This window comes from Hemitrygon akajei, chromosome 10, assembly GCF_048418815.1.
Source record: "Hemitrygon akajei chromosome 10, sHemAka1.3, whole genome shotgun sequence".
NCBI classification, from domain to species: Eukaryota; Metazoa; Chordata; class Chondrichthyes; order Myliobatiformes; family Dasyatidae; genus Hemitrygon; species Hemitrygon akajei.
The window spans coordinates 105,703,553-105,726,161 of record NC_133133.1 but is presented as its reverse complement, the minus strand read 5'-3'; positions in this window follow the sequence as shown (position 1 = coordinate 105,726,161).

Sequence of the window (22,609 nt, the reverse complement as noted above, 5' to 3'; positions counted from 1 at the left end):
GTTTGGGGCCATGGTTAGTGTGGAAACAGAGTGTTGGACGTTGGTTAGTGTGGGAACAGAGTCTGGGGACGTGGTTAGTGTGAGAATAGAGACTGGAGCTATGGTTAGTGTGTGAACAGAGTCTGGGGCCATGGTTAGTGTGAGAACAGAGACTGGGGCCATGGTTAGTGTGAGAACAGGGACTGGGGCCATGGTTAGTGTGAGAACAGAGACTGGGGCCATGGTTAGAGTGAGAACAGAGACTGGGGCCATGGTTAGAGTGAGAACAGAGACGGGGGCCATGGGTAGTGTGGGAACAGAGTCTGGGGCCGTGGTTAGTGTGAGAATAGAGACTGGAGCCATGGTTAGTGTGGGAACAGAGTCTGGGGCCAAGGTTAGTGTGAGAACAGAGACTGGGGCCATGGTTAGTGTGAGAACAGAGACTGGGGCCATGGCTAGAGTGAGAACAGAGACTGGGGCCATGGTTAGTATGGGAAGAGAGTCTGGGGCCATGCTAAGTGTGAGAACAGAGACTGGGGCCATGGTTAGTGTGAGAACAGAGACTGGGGCCATGGTTAGAGTGAGAACAGAGGCTGGGGCCATGGTTAGTATGGGAACAGATTCCTGGGCCATGGTTAGTGTGAGAACAGAGACTGGGGCCATGGTTAGTGTGGGAACAGAGTCTGGGGCCATGGTTAGTGTGGGAACAGATTCTGGGTCCATGGGTAGAGAGAGAACAGTTTCTGGGGCCATGGTTAGAGTGAGAACAGAGACTGGGGCCATGGTTAGTGTGGGAACAGAGTCTGGGGCCATGGTTAGTGTGGGAACAGATTCTGGGTCCATGGTGTGTGTGCGAACAGAGTTTTGTGCCATGGTTAGTGTGGAAACAGAGTGTGTGGCCATGGTTAGTGTGGAAACAGAGTCTGGGCCATGGTTAGTGTGAGCACAGATTCTGGGGCCATGGTTAGTGTGAGCACAGATTCTGGGGCCATGGTTATTGTGAGAACAGATTCTGGGGCCGTGGTTAGTGTGAGAATAGAGACTGGAGCCATGGTTAGTGTGAGAACAGAGACTGGGGCCATGGTTAGTGTGAGAACAGGGACTGGGGCAATGGTTAGTGTGAGAACAGAGACTGGGGCCATGGTTAGAGTGAGAACAGAGACTGGGGCCATGGTTAGTATGGGAAGAGAGTCTGGGGCCATGCTAAGTGTGAGAACAGAGACTGGGGTCATGGTTAGTGTGGGAACAGAGTCTGGGGCCGTGGTTAGTGTGAGAATAGAGACTGGAGCCATGTTTAGTGTGAGAAAAGAGTCAGGGGCCATTGCTAATGAGGGAACATATTCTGGGGCCATTGTTAGTGTGAGAACAGAGTGTGGGGCCATGGTTACTGTGGAAACAGATTCTGGGGCCATGGTTAGTGTGAGAACAGAGTCTGGGGCCATGGTTAGTATGGAAACAGAGTGTGGGGCCATGGTCGGTGTGGGAAGAGGGTCTGGGACCATGGTTAGTGTGAGAACAGATTCTGGGGCCATGGTTAGTGTGGGAACAGAGTTTGGGGCCATGGTTAATATAAGAACAGAGTCTGGGGTCCTGGTTAATATAAGAACAGAGTCTGGGGTCATGGTTAGTGTGAGAACAGAGTGGGGCCATGGTTAGTGTGGAAGCAGAGTCTAGGGCCATGTTTAGTGTGTGAACTGAGTCTGGGGCCATGCGTTGTGTGAGAACACAGTGTGGGGCCATGGGTCGTGTGGAAACAGTCTGGGGCCATGGGTTGTGTGGAAATAGAGTCTGGGGCCATGGTTAGTGTGAGAACAGAGTCTGTGGCCATGGTTGGTGTGGGAAGAGGGTCTGGGACCATGGTTAGTGTGAGAACAGAGACTGGGGCCATGGTTAGTGAGAGAACAGATTCTGGGGCCATGGTTATTGTGAGAGATTCTGGGGCGATGGTTAGTGTGGAAACAATGTGTAGGGCCATGGTTAGTGTGGAAACTGTGTTTGGGGCATTGGTTGGTGTGGGAACAGAGTGTTGGACGATGGTTAGTGTGGGAACAGATTCTGGGGCCGTGGTTAGTGTGAGAATAGAGACTGGAGCTATGGTTAGTGTGTGAACAGAGTCTGGGGCCATGGTTAGTGTGAGAACAGAGACTGGAGCCATGGTTAGTGTGAGAACAGGGACTGGGGCCATGGTTAGTGTGAGAACAGAGACTGGGGCCATGGTTAGAGTGAGAACAGAGACTGGGGCCATGGTTAGAGTGAGAACAGAGACGGGGGCCATGGTTAGTGTGGGAACAGAGTCTGGGGCCGTGGTTAGTGTGAGAATAGAGACTGGAGCCATGGTTAGTGTGGGAACAGAGTCTGGGGCCATGGTTAGTGTGAGAACAGAGACTGGGGCCATGGTTAGTGTGAGAACTGGGACTGGGGCCATGGTTAGTGTGAGAACAGAGACTGGGGCCATGGTTAGAGTGAGAACAGAGACTGGGGCCATGGCTAGAGAGAGAACAGTTTCTGGGGCCATGCTAAGTGTGAGAACAGAGACTGGGGCCATGGTTAGTGTGGGAACAGAGTCTTGGGCCATGGTTAGTGTGGGAACAGATTCTGGGTCCATGGTGTGTGTGCGAACAGAGTTTGATGTCATGGTTAGTGTGGAAACAGAGTGTGGGCCATGGTTAGTGTGAGCACAGATTCTGGGGCCATGGTTAGTGTGAGCACAGATTCTGGGGCCATGGTTATTGTGAGAACAGATTCTGGGGCCGTGGTTAGTGTGAGAATAGAGACTGGAGCCATGGTTAGTGTGAGAACAGAGACTGGGGCCATGGTTAGTGAGAGAACAGGGACTGGGGCAATGGTTAGTGTGAGAACAGAGTCTGGGGCCATGGTTAGTGTGGGAACAGATTATTGGGCCATGGTTAGTGTGAGAACAGTGTCTGGGGTCATGGTTAGTGTGAGAACAGATTCCGGGGCCATGGTTAGTGTGAGAACAGAGTCCGGGCCATGGTTACTGTGGGAACAGAGTTTGGGGCCATGGCTAGTGTGGAAACAGAGTGTGGGGCCATGGTTAGTGTGGAAACAGAGTGTGGGGCCATGGTTAGTGAGGAAACAGAGTGTGGGGCCATGGTTGGTGTGGGAAGAGGGTCTGGGACCATGGTTAGTGTGAGAACAGATTCTGGGGCCATGGTTAGTGTGTGAACAGAGTTTGGGGCCATGGTTAATATAAGAACAGAGTCTGGGGTCCTGGTTAATATAAGAACAGAGTCTGGGGTCATGGTTAGTGTGAGAACAGAGTGGGGCCATGGTTAGTGTGGAAGCAGAGTCTAGGGCCATGTTTAGTGTGTGAACTGAGTCTGGGGCCATGCGTTGTGTGAGAACACAGTGTGGGGCCATGGGTCGTGTGGAAACAGTCTGGGGCCATGGTTGTGTGGAAATAGAGTCTGGGGCCATGGTTTGTGTGAGAACAGAGTCTGGGGCCATGGTTAGTATGGAAACAGAGTGTGGGGCCATGGTTGGTGTGGGAAGAGGGTCTGGGACCATGGTTAGTGTGAGAACAGAGACTGGGGACATGGTTAGTGAGAGAACAGATTCTGGGGCCATGGTTATTGTGAGAACAGATTCTGGGGCCATGGTTAGTGTGGAAACAATGTGTAGGGCCATGGTTAGTGTGGAAACTGTGTTTGGGGCCATGGTTAGTGTGGAAACAGAGTGTTGGACGTTGGTTAGTGTGGGAACAGAGTCTGGGGACGTGGTTAGTGTGAGAATAGAGACTGGAGCTATGGTTAGTGTGTGAACAGAGTCTGGGGCCATGGTTAGTGTGAGAACAGAGACTGGGGCCATGGTTAGTGTGGGAAGAGAGTCTGGGGCCGTGGTTAGTGTGAGAATAGAGAGTGGAGCCATGTTTAGTGTGAGAACAGAGTCAGGGGCCATTGCTAATGAGGGAACATATTCTGGGGCCATTGTTAGTGTGAGAACAGAGTGTGGGGCCATGGGTACTGTGGAAACAGATTCTGGGGCCATGGTTAGTGTGAGCACAGATTCTGGGTCCATGGTTAGTGTGGAAACAGAGTGTGGGAACATGGTTAGAGTAGGATCAGAGTCTGGGGCCATGGTTACTGTGGAAACAGATTCTGGGGCCATGGTTAGTGTGAGCACAGATTCTGGGTCCATGGTTAGTGTGGAAACAGAGTGTGGGAACATGGTTAGTGTGGAAACAATGTGTAGGGCCATGGTTAGTGTGGAAACTGTGTTTGGGGCCATGGTTAGTGTGGAAACAGAGTGTTGGACGTTGGTTAGTGTGGGAACAGAGTCTGGGGACGTGGTTAGTGTGAGAATAGAGACTGGAGCTATGGTTAGTGTGTGAACAGAGTCTGGGGCCATGGTTAGTGTGAGAACAGAGACTGGGGCCATGGTTAGTGTGAGAACAGGGACTGGGGCCATGGTTAGTGTGAGAACAGAGACTGGGGCCATGGTTAGAGTGAGAACAGAGACTGGGGCCATGGTTAGAGTGAGAACAGAGACGGGGGCCATGGGTAGTGTGGGAACAGAGTCTGGGGCCGTGGTTAGTGTGAGAATAGAGACTGGAGCCATGGTTAGTGTGGGAACAGAGTCTGGGGCCAAGGTTAGTGTGAGAACAGAGACTGGGGCCATGGTTAGTGTGAGAACAGAGACTGGGGCCATGGCTAGAGTGAGAACAGAGACTGGGGCCATGGTTAGTATGGGAAGAGAGTCTGGGGCCATGCTAAGTGTGAGAACAGAGACTGGGGCCATGGTTAGTGTGAGAACAGAGACTGGGGCCATGGTTAGAGTGAGAACAGAGGCTGGGGCCATGGTTAGTATGGGAACAGATTCCTGGGCCATGGTTAGTGTGAGAACAGAGACTGGGGCCATGGTTAGTGTGGGAACAGAGTCTGGGGCCATGGTTAGTGTGGGAACAGATTCTGGGTCCATGGGTAGAGAGAGAACAGTTTCTGGGGCCATGGTTAGAGTGAGAACAGAGACTGGGGCCATGGTTAGTGTGGGAACAGAGTCTGGGGCCATGGTTAGTGTGGGAACAGATTCTGGGTCCATGGTGTGTGTGCGAACAGAGTTTTGTGCCATGGTTAGTGTGGAAACAGAGTGTGTGGCCATGGTTAGTGTGGAAACAGAGTCTGGGCCATGGTTAGTGTGAGCACAGATTCTGGGGCCATGGTTAGTGTGAGCACAGATTCTGGGGCCATGGTTATTGTGAGAACAGATTCTGGGGCCGTGGTTAGTGTGAGAATAGAGACTGGAGCCATGGTTAGTGTGAGAACAGAGACTGGGGCCATGGTTAGTGTGAGAACAGGGACTGGGGCAATGGTTAGTGTGAGAACAGAGACTGGGGCCATGGTTAGAGTGAGAACAGAGACTGGGGCCATGGTTAGTATGGGAAGAGAGTCTGGGGCCATGCTAAGTGTGAGAACAGAGACTGGGGTCATGGTTAGTGTGGGAACAGAGTCTGGGGCCGTGGTTAGTGTGAGAATAGAGACTGGAGCCATGTTTAGTGTGAGAAAAGAGTCAGGGGCCATTGCTAATGAGGGAACATATTCTGGGGCCATTGTTAGTGTGAGAACAGAGTGTGGGGCCATGGTTACTGTGGAAACAGATTCTGGGGCCATGGTTAGTGTGAGAACAGAGTCTGGGGCCATGGTTAGTATGGAAACAGAGTGTGGGGCCATGGTCGGTGTGGGAAGAGGGTCTGGGACCATGGTTAGTGTGAGAACAGATTCTGGGGCCATGGTTAGTGTGGGAACAGAGTTTGGGGCCATGGTTAATATAAGAACAGAGTCTGGGGTCCTGGTTAATATAAGAACAGAGTCTGGGGTCATGGTTAGTGTGAGAACAGAGTGGGGCCATGGTTAGTGTGGAAGCAGAGTCTAGGGCCATGTTTAGTGTGTGAACTGAGTCTGGGGCCATGCGTTGTGTGAGAACACAGTGTGGGGCCATGGGTCGTGTGGAAACAGTCTGGGGCCATGGGTTGTGTGGAAATAGAGTCTGGGGCCATGGTTAGTGTGAGAACAGAGTCTGTGGCCATGGTTGGTGTGGGAAGAGGGTCTGGGACCATGGTTAGTGTGAGAACAGAGACTGGGGCCATGGTTAGTGAGAGAACAGATTCTGGGGCCATGGTTATTGTGAGAGATTCTGGGGCGATGGTTAGTGTGGAAACAATGTGTAGGGCCATGGTTAGTGTGGAAACTGTGTTTGGGGCATTGGTTGGTGTGGGAACAGAGTGTTGGACGATGGTTAGTGTGGGAACAGATTCTGGGGCCGTGGTTAGTGTGAGAATAGAGACTGGAGCTATGGTTAGTGTGTGAACAGAGTCTGGGGCCATGGTTAGTGTGAGAACAGAGACTGGAGCCATGGTTAGTGTGAGAACAGGGACTGGGGCCATGGTTAGTGTGAGAACAGAGACTGGGGCCATGGTTAGAGTGAGAACAGAGACTGGGGCCATGGTTAGAGTGAGAACAGAGACGGGGGCCATGGTTAGTGTGGGAACAGAGTCTGGGGCCGTGGTTAGTGTGAGAATAGAGACTGGAGCCATGGTTAGTGTGGGAACAGAGTCTGGGGCCATGGTTAGTGTGAGAACAGAGACTGGGGCCATGGTTAGTGTGAGAACTGGGACTGGGGCCATGGTTAGTGTGAGAACAGAGACTGGGGCCATGGTTAGAGTGAGAACAGAGACTGGGGCCATGGCTAGAGAGAGAACAGTTTCTGGGGCCATGCTAAGTGTGAGAACAGAGACTGGGGCCATGGTTAGTGTGGGAACAGAGTCTTGGGCCATGGTTAGTGTGGGAACAGATTCTGGGTCCATGGTGTGTGTGCGAACAGAGTTTGATGTCATGGTTAGTGTGGAAACAGAGTGTGGGCCATGGTTAGTGTGAGCACAGATTCTGGGGCCATGGTTAGTGTGAGCACAGATTCTGGGGCCATGGTTATTGTGAGAACAGATTCTGGGGCCGTGGTTAGTGTGAGAATAGAGACTGGAGCCATGGTTAGTGTGAGAACAGAGACTGGGGCCATGGTTAGTGAGAGAACAGGGACTGGGGCAATGGTTAGTGTGAGAACAGAGTCTGGGGCCATGGTTAGTGTGGGAACAGATTATTGGGCCATGGTTAGTGTGAGAACAGTGTCTGGGGTCATGGTTAGTGTGAGAACAGATTCCGGGGCCATGGTTAGTGTGAGAACAGAGTCCGGGCCATGGTTACTGTGGGAACAGAGTTTGGGGCCATGGCTAGTGTGGAAACAGAGTGTGGGGCCATGGTTAGTGTGGAAACAGAGTGTGGGGCCATGGTTAGTGAGGAAACAGAGTGTGGGGCCATGGTTGGTGTGGGAAGAGGGTCTGGGACCATGGTTAGTGTGAGAACAGATTCTGGGGCCATGGTTAGTGTGTGAACAGAGTTTGGGGCCATGGTTAATATAAGAACAGAGTCTGGGGTCCTGGTTAATATAAGAACAGAGTCTGGGGTCATGGTTAGTGTGAGAACAGAGTGGGGCCATGGTTAGTGTGGAAGCAGAGTCTAGGGCCATGTTTAGTGTGTGAACTGAGTCTGGGGCCATGCGTTGTGTGAGAACACAGTGTGGGGCCATGGGTCGTGTGGAAACAGTCTGGGGCCATGGTTGTGTGGAAATAGAGTCTGGGGCCATGGTTTGTGTGAGAACAGAGTCTGGGGCCATGGTTAGTATGGAAACAGAGTGTGGGGCCATGGTTGGTGTGGGAAGAGGGTCTGGGACCATGGTTAGTGTGAGAACAGAGACTGGGGACATGGTTAGTGAGAGAACAGATTCTGGGGCCATGGTTATTGTGAGAACAGATTCTGGGGCCATGGTTAGTGTGGAAACAATGTGTAGGGCCATGGTTAGTGTGGAAACTGTGTTTGGGGCCATGGTTAGTGTGGAAACAGAGTGTTGGACGATGGTTAGTGTGGGAACAGAGTCTGGGGACGTGGTTAGTGTGAGAATAGAGACTGGAGCTATGGTTAGTGTGTGAACAGAGTCTGGGGCCATGGTTAGTGTGAGAACAGAGACTGGGGCCATGGTTAGTGTGAGAACAGGGTCTGGGGCCATGGTTAGTGTGCGAACAGAGACTGGGGCCATGGTTAGAGTGAGAACAGAGACTGGGGCCATGGTTAGAGTGAGAACAGAGACGGGGGCCATGGGTAGTGTGGGAACAGAGTCTGGGGCCGTGGTTAGTGTGAGAATAGAGACTGGAGCCATGGGTAGTGTGGGAACAGAGTCTGGGGCCAAGGTTAGTGTGAGAACAGAGACTGGGGCCATGGTTAGTGTGAGAACAGAGACTGGGGCCATGGCTAGAGTGAGAACAGAGACTGGGGCCATGGTTAGTATGGGAAGAGAGTCTGGGGCCATGCTAAGTGTGAGAACAGAGACTGGGGCCATGGTTAGTGTGAGAACAGAGACTGGGGCCATGGTTAGAGTGAGAACAGAGGCTGGGGCCATGGTTAGTATGGGAACAGATTCCTGGGCCATGGTTAGTGTGAGAACAGAGACTGGGGCCATGGTTAGTGTGAGAACAGAGACTGGGGCCATGGCTAGTGTGGGAACAGTGTCTGGGGCCATGGGTAGAGAGAGAACAGTTTCTGGGGCCATGGTTAGAGTGAGAACAGAGACTGGGGCCATGGTTAGTGTGGGAACAGAGTCTGGGGCCATGGTTAGTGTGGGAACAGATTCTGGGTCCATGGTGTGTGTGCGAACAGAGTTTTGTGCCATGGTTAGTGTGGAAACAGAGTGTGTGGCCATGGTTAGTGTGGAAACAGAGTCTGGGCCATGGTTAGTTTGAGCACAGATTCTGGGGCCATGGTTAGTGTGAGCACAGATTCTGGGGCCATGGTTATTGTGAGAACAGATTCTTGGGCCGTGGTTAGTGTGAGAATAGAGACTGGAGCCATGGTTAGTGTGAGAACAGAGACTGGGGCCATGGTTAGTGTGAGAACAGGGACTGGGGCAATGGTTAGTGTGAGAACAGAGACTGGGGCCATGGTTAGAGTGAGAACAGAGACTGGGGCCATGGTTAGTATGGGAAGAGAGTCTGGGGCCATGCTAAGTGTGAGAACAGAGACTGGGGCCATGGTTAGTGTGGGAACAGAGTCTGGGGCCGTGGTTAGTGTGAGAATAGAGACTGGAGCCATGTTTAGTGTGAGAAAAGAGTCAGGGGCCATTGCTAATGAGGGAACATATTCTGGGGCCATTGTTAGTGTGAGAACAGAGTGTGGGGCCATGGTTACTGTGGAAACAGATTCTGGGGCCATGGTTAGTGTGAGAACAGAGTCTGGGGCCATGGTTAGTATGGAAACAGAGTGTGGGGCCATGGTCGGTGTGGGAAGAGGGTCTGGGACCATGGTTAGTGTGAGAACAGATTCTGGGGCCATGGTTAGTGTGGGAACAGAGTTTGGGGCCATGGTTAATATAAGAACAGAGTCTGGGGTCCTGGTTAATATAAGAACAGAGTCTGGGGTCATGGTTAGTGTGAGAACAGAGTGGGGCCATGGTTAGTGTGGAAGCAGAGTCTAGGGCCATGTTTAGTGTGTGAACTGAGTCTGGGGCCATGCGTTGTGTGAGAACACAGTGTTGGGCCATGGGTCGTGTGGAAACAGTCTGGGGCCATGGGTTGTGTGGAAATAGAGTCTGGGGCCATGGTTAGTGTGAGAACAGAGTCTGTGGCCATGGTTGGTGTGGGAAGAGGGTCTGGGACCATGGTTAGTGTGAGAACAGAGACTGGGGCCATGGTTAGTGAGAGAACAGATTCTGGGGCCATGGTTATTGTGAGAGATTCTGGGGCGATGGTTAGTGTGGAAACAATGTGTAGGGCCATGGTTAGTGTGGAAACTGTGTTTGGGGCATTGGTTGGTGTGGGAACAGAGTGTTGGACGATGGTTAGTGTGGGAACAGATTCTGGGGCCGTGGTTAGTGTGAGAATAGAGACTGGAGCTATGGTTAGTGTGTGAACAGAGTCTGGGGCCATGGTTAGTGTGAGAACAGAGACTGGAGCCATGGTTAGTGTGAGAACAGGGACTGGGGCCATGGTTAGTGTGAGAACAGAGACTGGGGCCATGGTTAGAGTGAGAACAGAGACTGGGGCCATGGTTAGAGTGAGAACAGAGACGGGGGCCATGGTTAGTGTGGGAACAGAGTCTGGGGCCATGGTTAGTGTGAGAACAGAGACTGGGGCCATGGTTAGTGTGAGAACTGGGACTGGGGCCATGGTTAGTGTGAGAACAGAGACTGGGGCCATGGTTAGAGTGAGAACAGAGACTGGGGCCATGGCTAGAGAGAGAACAGTTTCTGGGGCCATGCTAAGTGTGAGAACAGAGACTGGGGCCATGGTTAGTGTGGGAACAGAGTCTTGGGCCATGGTTAGTGTGGGAACATATTCTGGGTCCATGGTGTGTGTGCGAACAGAGTTTGATGTCATGGTTAGTGTGGAAACAGAGTGTGGGCCATGGTTAGTGTGAGCACAGATTCTGGGGCCATGGTTAGTGTGAGCACAGATTCTGGGGCCATGGTTATTGTGAGAACAGATTCTGGGGCCGTGGTTAGTGTGAGAATAGAGACTGGAGCCATGGTTAGTGTGAGAACAGAGACTGGGGCCATGGTTAGTGAGAGAACAGGGACTGGGGCAATGGTTAGTGTGAGAACAGAGACTGGGGCCATGGTTAGAGTGAGAACAGAGACTGGGGCCATGGTTAGTATGGGAAGAGAGTCTGGGGCCTTGCTAAGTGTGAGAACAGAGACTGGGGCCATGGCTAGTGTGGGAACAGAGTCTGGGGCCGTGGTTAGTGTGAGAATAGAGACTGGAGCCATGTTTAGTGTGAGAACAGAGTCAGGGGCCATTGCTAATGAGGGAACATATTCTGGGGCCATTGTTAGTGTGAGAACAGAGTGTGGGGCATGGTTACTGTGGAAACAGATTCTGGGGCCATGGTTAGTGTGAGCACAGATTCTGGGTCCATGGTTAGTGTGGAAACAGAGTGTGGGAACATGGTTAGTGTAGGATCAGAGTCTGGGGCCATGGTTACTGTGGAAACAGATTCTGGGGCCATGGTTAGTGTGAGCACAGATTCTGGGTCCATGGTTAGTGTGGAAACAGAGTGTGGGAACATGGTTAGTGTAGGATCAGAGTCTGGGGCCATGGTTAGTGTGAGAACAGAGTGTGGACCATGTTTAGTGTGAGAACAGAGTCAGGGGCCATTGTGAATGTGGGAACATATTCTGGGGCCATGGTTAGTGTGAGAACAGTGTCTGGGGCCATGGTTAGTGTGAGAACAGAGACTGGGTCCATGGTTATTTTTTTGAACAGAGTCTGGGACCATGGTTACTGTGAGAACAGAGTCTGGGGCCATGGTTAGTGTGGGATCAGAGACTGGGGCCATGGTTAGTGTGGGAATAGAGTCTGGGGCCATGGTTAGTGTGAGAACAGAGACAGGGGCCATGGTTAGTGAGAGAACAGATTGTGGGGCCATGGTTAGTGTGAGAACAGAGTCTGGGGACATGGTTAGTGTGGAAACAGTGTCTGGGACCATGGTTAGTGTGGAAACAGAGTGTCAGACCACGGTTAGTGTGGAAACAGAGTGTCAGACCATGGGTAGTGTGAGAACAGAGTCTGGGGTCATGGTTAGTGTGGGAACAGATTCTGGGACCATGGTGAGTGTGGGAACAGAGTGTCAGACCATGGTTAGTGTGAGAGCAGAGTCTGGGGTCATGGTTAGTGTGGAAACAGAGTGTCAGACCATGGGTAGTGTGAGTACAGAGTCTGGGGTCATGGTTAGTGTGGAAACAGAGTGTCAGACCATGGGTAGTGTGAGTACAGAGTCTGGGGTCATGGTTAGTGTGGAAACAGAGTGTCAGACCACGGTTAGTGTGAGAACAGAGTCTGGGGGATTGCTTAGTGTGGAAACAGAGTGTCAGACCATGGTTAGTGTGGGAACAGAGTCTGGGGGATTGCTTAGTGTGGAAACAGAGTGTCAGACCATGGTTAGTGTGGGAACAGAGTCTGGGGGATTGCTTAGTGTGGAAACAGAGTGTCAGACCATGGTTAGTGTGGGAACAGAGTCTGGGGGATTGGTTAGTGTGGAAACAAAGTGTCAGAACATGATTAGTGAGCAAACAGAGTGTGGAAACATGGTTAGTGATGGATCAGATACTGGGGCCATGGTTAGTGTGGGAACAGAGTCTGGGGCCATGGTTAGTGTGAGAACAGAGACTGGGGCCATGGTTAGTGTGAGAACAGATTGTGGGGCCATCGATAGTGTGAGAACAGAGTCTGCAGCCATTGTGAATGTGGGAACATATTCTGGGGCCATGATTAGTGTGAGAACATAGTCTGGGGCCATGGTTAGTGTGAGAACAGAGTCTGGGGCCATGGTTAGTGTGAGAACAGAGACTGGGGCCATGGTTAGTGTGAGAACAGATTGTGGGGCCATGGATAGTGTGCGAACAGAGTCAGGGGCCATTGTGAATGTGGGAACATATTCTGGGGCCATGGTTAGTGTGAGAACAGAGTCTGGGGCCATGGTTAGTGTGCGAACAGAGACTGGGGCCATGGTTAGTGTGGGAACAGAGTCTGGGACCATGGTTACTGTGAGAACAGAGTCTGTGGCCATGGTTAGTGTGAGAACAGAGTTTGGGGCCATGGGTAGTGTGAGAACAGAGTGTGGGGCCATGGTTACTGTGGAAACAGAGTCTGGGGCCATGGTTAGTGTGAGCACAGATTCTGGGTCCATGGTTAGTGTGGAAACAGAGTGTGGGAACATGGTTAGTGTAGGATCAGAGTCTGGGGCCATGGTTAGTGTGAGAACAGAGACTGGGGCCATGGTTAGTGTGAGAACAGAGACTGGGGCCATGGTTAGAGTGAGAACAGAGACTGGGGCCATGGTTAGTGTGGGAACAGTGTCTGGGGCCATGGGTAGAGAGAGAACAGTTTCTGGGGCCATGGTTAGAGTGAGAACAGAGACTGGGGCCATGGTTAGTGTGGGAACAGATTCTGGGTCCATGGTGTGTGTGCGAACAGAGTTTGGTGCCATGGTTAGTGTGGAAACAGAGTGTGTGGCCATGGTTAGTGTGGAAACAGAGTCTGGTCCATGGTTAGTGTGAGCACAGATTCTGGGGCCATGGATAGTGTGAGCACAGATTCTGGGGCCATGGTTATTGTGAGAACAGATTCTGGGGCCGTGGTTAGTGTGAGAATAGAGACTGGAGCCATGGTTAGTGTGAGAACAGAGACTGGGGCCATGGTTAGTGTGAGAACAGGGACTGGGGCAATGGTTAGTGTGAGAACAGAGACTGGGGCCATGGTTAGAGTGAGAACAGAGACTGGGGCCATGGTTAGTATGGGAAGAGAGTCTGGGGCCATGCTAAGTGTGAGAACAGAGACTGGGGCCATGGTTAGTGTGGGAACAGAGTCTGGGGCCGTGGTTAGTGTGAGAATAGAGACTGGAGCCATGTTTAGTGTGAGAAAAGAGTCAGGGGCCATTGCTAATGAGGGAACATATTCTGGGGCCATTGTTAGTGTGAGAACAGAGTGTGGGGCCATGGTTACTGTGGAAACAGATTCTGGGGCCATGGTTAGTGTGAGAACAGAGTCTGGGGCTATGGTTAGTATGGAAACAGAGTGTGGGGCCATGGTTGGTGTGGGAAGAGGGTCTGGGACCATGGTTAGTGTGAGAACAGATTCTGGGGCCATGGTTAGTGTGGGAACAGAGTTTGGGGCCATGGTTAATATAAGAACAGAGTCTGGGGTCCTGGTTAATATAAGAACAGAGTCTGGGGTCATGGTTAGTGTGAGAACAGAGTGGGGCCATGGTTAGTGTGGAAGCAGAGTCTAGGGCCATGGTTAGTGTGCGAACAGAGACTGGGGCCATGGTTAGTGTGGGAACAGAGTCTGGGACCATGGTTACTGTGAGAACAGAGTCTGTGGCCATGGTTAGTGTGAGAACAGAGTTTGGGGCCATGGGTAGTGTGAGAACAGAGTGTGGGGCCATGGTTACTGTGGAAACAGAGTCTGGGGCCATGGTTAGTGTGAGCACAGATTCTGGGTCCATGGTTAGTGTGGAAACAGAGTGTGGGAACATGGTTAGTGTAGGATCAGAGTCTGGGGCCATGGTTAGTGTGAGAACAGAGACTGGGGCCATGGTTAGTGTGAGAACAGAGACTGGGGCCATGGTTAGAGTGAGAACAGAGACTGGGGCCATGGTTAGTGTGGGAACAGTGTCTGGGGCCATGGGTAGAGAGAGAACAGTTTCTGGGGCCATGGTTAGAGTGAGAACAGAGACTGGGGCCATGGTTAGTGTGGGAACAGATTCTGGGTCCATGGTGTGTGTGCGAACAGAGTTTGGTGCCATGGTTAGTGTGGAAACAGAGTGTGTGGCCATGGTTAGTGTGGAAACAGAGTCTGGTCCATGGTTAGTGTGAGCACAGATTCTGGGGCCATGGATAGTGTGAGCACAGATTCTGGGGCCATGGTTATTGTGAGAACAGATTCTGGGGCCGTGGTTAGTGTGAGAATAGAGACTGGAGCCATGGTTAGTGTGAGAACAGAGACTGGGGCCATGGTTAGTGTGAGAACAGGGACTGGGGCAATGGTTAGTGTGAGAACAGAGACTGGGGCCATGGTTAGAGTGAGAACAGAGACTGGGGCCATGGTTAGTATGGGAAGAGAGTCTGGGGCCATGCTAAGTGTGAGAACAGAGACTGGGGCCATGGTTAGTGTGGGAACAGAGTCTGGGGCCGTGGTTAGTGTGAGAATAGAGACTGGAGCCATGTTTAGTGTGAGAAAAGAGTCAGGGGCCATTGCTAATGAGGGAACATATTCTGGGGCCATTGTTAGTGTGAGAACAGAGTGTGGGGCCATGGTTACTGTGGAAACAGATTCTGGGGCCATGGTTAGTGTGAGAACAGAGTCTGGGGCTATGGTTAGTATGGAAACAGAGTGTGGGGCCATGGTTGGTGTGGGAAGAGGGTCTGGGACCATGGTTAGTGTGAGAACAGATTCTGGGGCCATGGTTAGTGTGGGAACAGAGTTTGGGGCCATGGTTAATATAAGAACAGAGTCTGGGGTCCTGGTTAATATAAGAACAGAGTCTGGGGTCATGGTTAGTGTGAGAACAGAGTGGGGCCATGGTTAGTGTGGAAGCAGAGTCTAGGGCCATGTTTAGTGTGTGAACTGAGTCTGGGGCCATGCGTTGTGTGAGAACACAGTGTGGGGCCATGGGTCGTGTGGAAACAGTCTGGGGCCATGGGTTGTGTGGAAATAGAGTCTGGGGCCATGGTTAGTGTGAGAACAGAGTCTGGGGCCATGGTTAGTATGGAAACAGAGTGTGGGGCCATGGTTGGTGTGGGAAGAGGGTCTGGGACCATGGTTAGTGTGAGAACAGAGACTGGGGCCATGGTTAGTGAGAGAACAGATTCTGGGGCCATGGTTATTGTGAGAACAGATTCTGGGGCCATGGTTAGTGTGGAAACAATGTATAGGGCCATGGTTAGTGTGGAAACTGTGTTTGGGGCCATGGTTGGTGTGGAAACAGAGTGTTGGACGATGGTTAGTGTGGGAACAGAGTCTGGGGCCGTGGTTAGTGTGAGAATAGAGACTGGAGCTATGGTTAGTGTGTGAACAGAGTCTGGGGCCATGGTTAGTGTGAGAACAGAGACTGGAGCCATGGTTAGTGTGAGAACAGGGACTGGGGCCATGGTTAGTGTGAGAACAGAGACTGGGGCCATGGTTAGAGTGAGAACAGAGACTGGGGACATGGTTAGAGTGAGAACAGAGACGGGGGCCATGGTTAGTGTGGGAACAGAGTCTGGGGCCGTGGTTAGTGTGAGAATAGAGACTGGAGCCATGGTTAGTGTGGGAACAGAGTCTGGGGCCGTGGTTAGTGTGAGAATAGAGACTGGAGCCATGGTTAGTGTGAGAACAGGGACTGGGGCCATGGTTAGTGTGAGAACAGAGACTGGGGCCATGGTTAGAGTGAGAACAGAGACTGGGGCCATGGCTAGAGAGAGAACAGTTTCTGGGGCCATGCTAAGTGTGGGAACAGAGACTGGGGCCATGGTTAGTGTGGGAACAGAGTCTGGGGCCATGGTTAGTGTGGGAACAGATTCTGGGTCCATGGTGTGTGTGCGAACAGAGTTTGGTGTCATGGTTAGTGTGGAAACAGAGTGTGGGCCATGGTTAGTGTGAGCACAGATTCTGGGGCCATGGTTATTGTGAGAACAGATTCTGGGGCCGTGGTTAGTGTGAGAATAGAGACTGGAGCCATGGTTAGTGTGAGAACAGAGACTGGGTCCATGGTTAGTGAGAGAACAGGGACTGGGGCAATGGTTAGTGTGAGAACAGAGACTGGGGCCATGGTTAGATTGAGAACAGAGACTGGGGCCATGGTTAGTATGGGAAGAGAGTCTGGGGCCATGCTAAGTGTGAGAACAGAGACTGGGGCCATGGTTAGTGTGGGAAGAGAGTCTGGGGCCGTGGTTAGTGTGAGAATAGAGAGTGGAGCCATGTTTAGTGTGAGAACAGAGTCAGGGGCCATTGCTAATGAGGGAACATATTCTGGGGCCATTGTTAGTGTGAGAACAGAGTGTGGGGCCATGGGTACTGTGGAAACAGATTCTGGGGCCATGGTTAGTGTGAGCACAGATTCTGGGTCCATGGTTAGTGTGGAAACAGAGTGTGGGAACATGGTTAGAGTAGGATCAGAGTCTGGGGCCATGGTTACTGTGGAAACAGATTCTGGGGCCATGGTTAGTGTGAGCACAGATTCTGGGTCCATGGTTAGTGTGGAAACAGAGTGTGGGAACATGGTTAGTGTAGGATCAGAGTCAGGGGCCATTGTGAATGTGGGAACATATTCTGGGGCCATGGTTAGTGTGAGAACAGAGTCTGGGGCCATGGTTAGTGTGAGAACAGAGACTGGGGCCATGGTTATTTTTTTGAACAGAGTCTGGGACCATGGTTACTGTGAGAACAGAGTCTGGGGCCATGGTTAGTGTGGGATCAGAGACTGGGGCCATGGTTAGTGTGGGAATAGAGTCTGGGGCCATGGTTAGTGTGAGAACAGAGACTGGGGCCATGGTTAGTGAGAGAACAGATTGTGGGGCCATGGTTATTGTGAGAACAGATTCTGGGGCCATGGTTAGTGTGGGAACAGAGTTTGGGGCCATGGTTAATATAAGAACAGAGTCTGGGGTCCTGGTTAATATAAGAACAGAGTCTGGGGTCATGGTTAGTGTGAGAACAGAGTGGGGCCATGGTTAGTGTGGAAGCAGAGTCTAGGGCCATGTTTAGTGTGTGAACTGAGTCTGGGGCCATGCGTTGTGTGAGAACACAGTGTGGGGCCATGGGTCGTGTGGAAACAGTCTGGGGCCATGGGTTGTGTGGAAATAGAGTCTGGGGCCATGGTTAGTGTGAGAACAGAGTCTGGGGCCATGGTTAGTATGGAAACAGAGTGTGGGGCCATGGTTGGTGTGGGAAGAGGGTCTGGGACCATGGTTAGTGTGAGAACAGAGACTGGGGCCATGGTTAGTGAGAGAACAGATTCTGGGGCCATGGTTATTGTGAGAACAGATTCTGGGGCCATGGTTAGTGTGGAAACAATGTATAGGGCCATGGTTAGTGTGGAAACTGTGTTTGGGGCCATGGTTGGTGTGGAAACAGAGTGTTGGACGATGGTTAGTGTGGGAACAGAGTCTGGGGCCGTGGTTAGTGTGAGAATAGAGACTGGAGCTATGGTTAGTGTGTGAACAGAGTCTGGGGCCATGGTTAGTGTGAGAACAGAGACTGGAGCCATGGTTAGTGTGAGAACAGGGACTGGGGCCATGGTTAGTGTGAGAACAGAGACTGGGGCCATGGTTAGAGTGAGAACAGAGACTGGGGACATGGTTAGAGTGAGAACAGAGACGGGGGCCATGGTTAGTGTGGGAACAGATTCTGGGGCCATGGATAGTGTGAGCACAGATTCTGGGGCCATGGTTATTGTGAGAACAGATTCTGGGGCCGTGGTTAGTGTGAGAATAGAGACTGGAGCCATGGTTAGTGTGAGAACAGAGACTGGGGCCATGGTTAGTGTGAGAACAGGGACTGGGGCAATGGTTAGTGTGAGAACAGAGACTGGGGCCATGGTTAGAGTGAGAACAGAGACTGGGGCCATGGTTAGTATGGGAAGAGAGTCTGGGGCCATGCTAAGTGTGAGAACAGAGACTGGGGCCATGGTTAGTGTGGGAACAGAGTCTGGGGCCGTGGTTAGTGTGAGAATAGAGACTGGAGCCATGTTTAGTGTGAGAAAAGAGTCAGGGGCCATTGCTAATGAGGGAACATATTCTGGGGCCATTGTTAGTGTGAGAACAGAGTGTGGGGCCATGGTTACTGTGGAAACAGATTCTGGGGCCATGGTTAGTGTGAGAACAGAGTCTGGGGCTATGGTTAGTATGGAAACAGAGTGTGGGGCCATGGTTGGTGTGGGAAGAGGGTCTGGGACCATGGTTAGTGTGAGAACAGATTCTGGGGCCATGGTTAGTGTGGGAACAGAGTTTGGGGCCATGGTTAATATAAGAACAGAGTCTGGGGTCCTGGTTAATATAAGAACAGAGTCTGGGGTCATGGTTAGTGTGAGAACAGAGTGGGGCCATGGTTAGTGTGGAAGCAGAGTCTAGGGCCATGGTTAGTGTGCGAACAGAGACTGGGGCCATGGTTAGTGTGGGAACAGAGTCTGGGACCATGGTTACTGTGAGAACAGAGTCTGTGGCCATGGTTAGTGTGAGAACAGAGTTTGGGGCCATGGGTAGTGTGAGAACAGAGTGTGGGGCCATGGTTACTGTGGAAACAGAGTCTGGGGCCATGGTTAGTGTGAGCACAGATTCTGGGTCCATGGTTAGTGTGGAAACAGAGTGTGGGAACATGGTTAGTGTAGGATCAGAGTCTGGGGCCATGGTTAGTGTGAGAACAGAGACTGGGGCCATGGTTAGTGTGAGAACAGAGACTGGGGCCATGGTTAGAGTGAGAACAGAGACTGGGGCCATGGTTAGTGTGGGAACAGTGTCTGGGGCCATGGGTAGAGAGAGAACAGTTTCTGGGGCCATGGTTAGAGTGAGAACAGAGACTGGGGCCATGGTTAGTGTGGGAACAGATTCTGGGTCCATGGTGTGTGTGCGAACAGAGTTTGGTGCCATGGTTAGTGTGGAAACAGAGTGTGTGGCCATGGTTAGTGTGGAAACAGAGTCTGGTCCATGGTTAGTGTGAGCACAGATTCTGGGGCCATGGATAGTGTGAGCACAGATTCTGGGGCCATGGTTATTGTGAGAACAGATTCTGGGGCCGTGGTTAGTGTGAGAATAGAGACTGGAGCCATGGTTAGTGTGAGAACAGAGACTGGGGCCATGGTTAGTGTGAGAACAGGGACTGGGGCAATGGTTAGTGTGAGAACAGAGACTGGGGCCATGGTTAGAGTGAGAACAGAGACTGGGGCCATGGTTAGTATGGGAAGAGAGTCTGGGGCCATGCTAAGTGTGAGAACAGAGACTGGGGCCATGGTTAGTGTGGGAACAGAGTCTGGGGCCGTGGTTAGTGTGAGAATAGAGACTGGAGCCATGTTTAGTGTGAGAAAAGAGTCAGGGGCCATTGCTAATGAGGGAACATATTCTGGGGCCATTGTTAGTGTGAGAACAGAGTGTGGGGCCATGGTTACTGTGGAAACAGATTCTGGGGCCATGGTTAGTGTGAGAACAGAGTCTGGGGCTATGGTTAGTATGGAAACAGAGTGTGGGGCCATGGTTGGTGTGGGAAGAGGGTCTGGGACCATGGTTAGTGTGAGAACAGATTCTGGGGCCATGGTTAGTGTGGGAACAGAGTTTGGGGCCATGGTTAATATAAGAACAGAGTCTGGGGTCCTGGTTAATATAAGAACAGAGTCTGGGGTCATGGTTAGTGTGAGAACAGAGTGGGGCCATGGTTAGTGTGGAAGCAGAGTCTAGGGCCATGTTTAGTGTGTGAACTGAGTCTGGGGCCATGCGTTGTGTGAGAACACAGTGTGGGGCCATGGGTCGTGTGGAAACAGTCTGGGGCCATGGGTTGTGTGGAAATAGAGTCTGGGGCCATGGTTAGTGTGAGAACAGAGTCTGGGGCCATGGTTAGTATGGAAACAGAGTGTGGGGCCATGGTTGGTGTGGGAAGAGGGTCTGGGACCATGGTTAGTGTGAGAACAGAGACTGGGGCCATGGTTAGTGAGAGAACAGATTCTGGGGCCATGGTTATTGTGAGAACAGATTCTGGGGCCATGGTTAGTGTGGAAACAATGTATAGGGCCATGGTTAGTGTGGAAACTGTGTTTGGGGCCATGGTTGGTGTGGAAACAGAGTGTTGGACGATGGTTAGTGTGGGAACAGAGTCTGGGGCCGTGGTTAGTGTGAGAATAGAGACTGGAGCTATGGTTAGTGTGTGAACAGAGTCTGGGGCCATGGTTAGTGTGAGAACAGAGACTGGAGCCATGGTTAGTGTGAGAACAGGGACTGGGGCCATGGTTAGTGTGAGAACAGAGACTGGGGCCATGGTTAGAGTGAGAACAGAGACTGGGGACATGGTTAGAGTGAGAACAGAGACGGGGGCCATGGTTAGTGTGGGAACAGAGTCTGGGGCCGTGGTTAGTGTGAGAATAGAGACTGGAGCCATGGTTAGTGTGGGAACAGAGTCTGGGGCCGTGGTTAGTGTGAGAATAGAGACTGGAGCCATGGTTAGTGTGAGAACAGGGACTGGGGCCATGGTTAGTGTGAGAACAGAGACTGGGGCCATGGTTAGAGTGAGAACAGAGACTGGGGCCATGGCTAGAGAGAGAACAGTTTCTGGGGCCATGCTAAGTGTGGGAACAGAGACTGGGGCCATGGTTAGTGTGGGAACAGAGTCTGGGGCCATGGTTAGTGTGGGAACAGATTCTGGGTCCATGGTGTGTGTGCGAACAGAGTTTGGTGTCATGGTTAGTGTGGAAACAGAGTGTGGGCCATGGTTAGTGTGAGCACAGATTCTGGGGCCATGGTTATTGTGAGAACAGATTCTGGGGCCGTGGTTAGTGTGAGAATAGAGACTGGAGCCATGGTTAGTGTGAGAACAGAGACTGGGTCCATGGTTAGTGAGAGAACAGGGACTGGGGCAATGGTTAGTGTGAGAACAGAGACTGGGGCCATGGTTAGATTGAGAACAGAGACTGGGGCCATGGTTAGTATGGGAAGAGAGTCTGGGGCCATGCTAAGTGTGAGAACAGAGACTGGGGCCATGGTTAGTGTGGGAAGAGAGTCTGGGGCCGTGGTTAGTGTGAGAATAGAGAGTGGAGCCATGTTTAGTGTGAGAACAGAGTCAGGGGCCATTGCTAATGAGGGAACATATTCTGGGGCCATTGTTAGTGTGAGAACAGAGTGTGGGGCCATGGGTACTGTGGAAACAGATTCTGGGGCCATGGTTAGTGTGAGCACAGATTCTGGGTCCATGGTTAGTGTGGAAACAGAGTGTGGGAACATGGTTAGAGTAGGATCAGAGTCTGGGGCCATGGTTACTGTGGAAACAGATTCTGGGGCCATGGTTAGTGTGAGCACAGATTCTGGGTCCATGGTTAGTGTGGAAACAGAGTGTGGGAACATGGTTAGTGTAGGATCAGAGTCAGGGGCCATTGTGAATGTGGGAACATATTCTGGGGCCATGGTTAGTGTGAGAACAGAGTCTGGGGCCATGGTTAGTGTGAGAACAGAGACTGGGGCCATGGTTATTTTTTTGAACAGAGTCTGGGACCATGGTTACTGTGAGAACAGAGTCTGGGGCCATGGTTAGTGTGGGATCAGAGACTGGGGCCATGGTTAGTGTGGGAATAGAGTCTGGGGCCATGGTTAGTGTGAGAACAGAGACTGGGGCCATGGTTAGTGAGAGAACAGATTGTGGGGCCATGGTTATTGTGAGAACAGATTCTGGGGCCATGGTTAGTGTGGGAACAGAGTTTGGGGCCATGGTTAATATAAGAACAGAGTCTGGGGTCCTGGTTAATATAAGAACAGAGTCTGGGGTCATGGTTAGTGTGAGAACAGAGTGGGGCCATGGTTAGTGTGGAAGCAGAGTCTAGGGCCATGTTTAGTGTGTGAACTGAGTCTGGGGCCATGCGTTGTGTGAGAACACAGTGTGGGGCCATGGGTCGTGTGGAAACAGTCTGGGGCCATGGGTTGTGTGGAAATAGAGTCTGGGGCCATGGTTAGTGTGAGAACAGAGTCTGGGGCCATGGTTAGTATGGAAACAGAGTGTGGGGCCATGGTTGGTGTGGGAAGAGGGTCTGGGACCATGGTTAGTGTGAGAACAGAGACTGGGGCCATGGTTAGTGAGAGAACAGATTCTGGGGCCATGGTTATTGTGAGAACAGATTCTGGGGCCATGGTTAGTGTGGAAACAATGTATAGGGCCATGGTTAGTGTGGAAACTGTGTTTGGGGCCATGGTTGGTGTGGAAACAGAGTGTTGGACGATGGTTAGTGTGGGAACAGAGTCTGGGGCCGTGGTTAGTGTGAGAATAGAGACTGGAGCTATGGTTAGTGTGTGAACAGAGTCTGGGGCCATGGTTAGTGTGAGAACAGAGACTGGAGCCATGGTTAGTGTG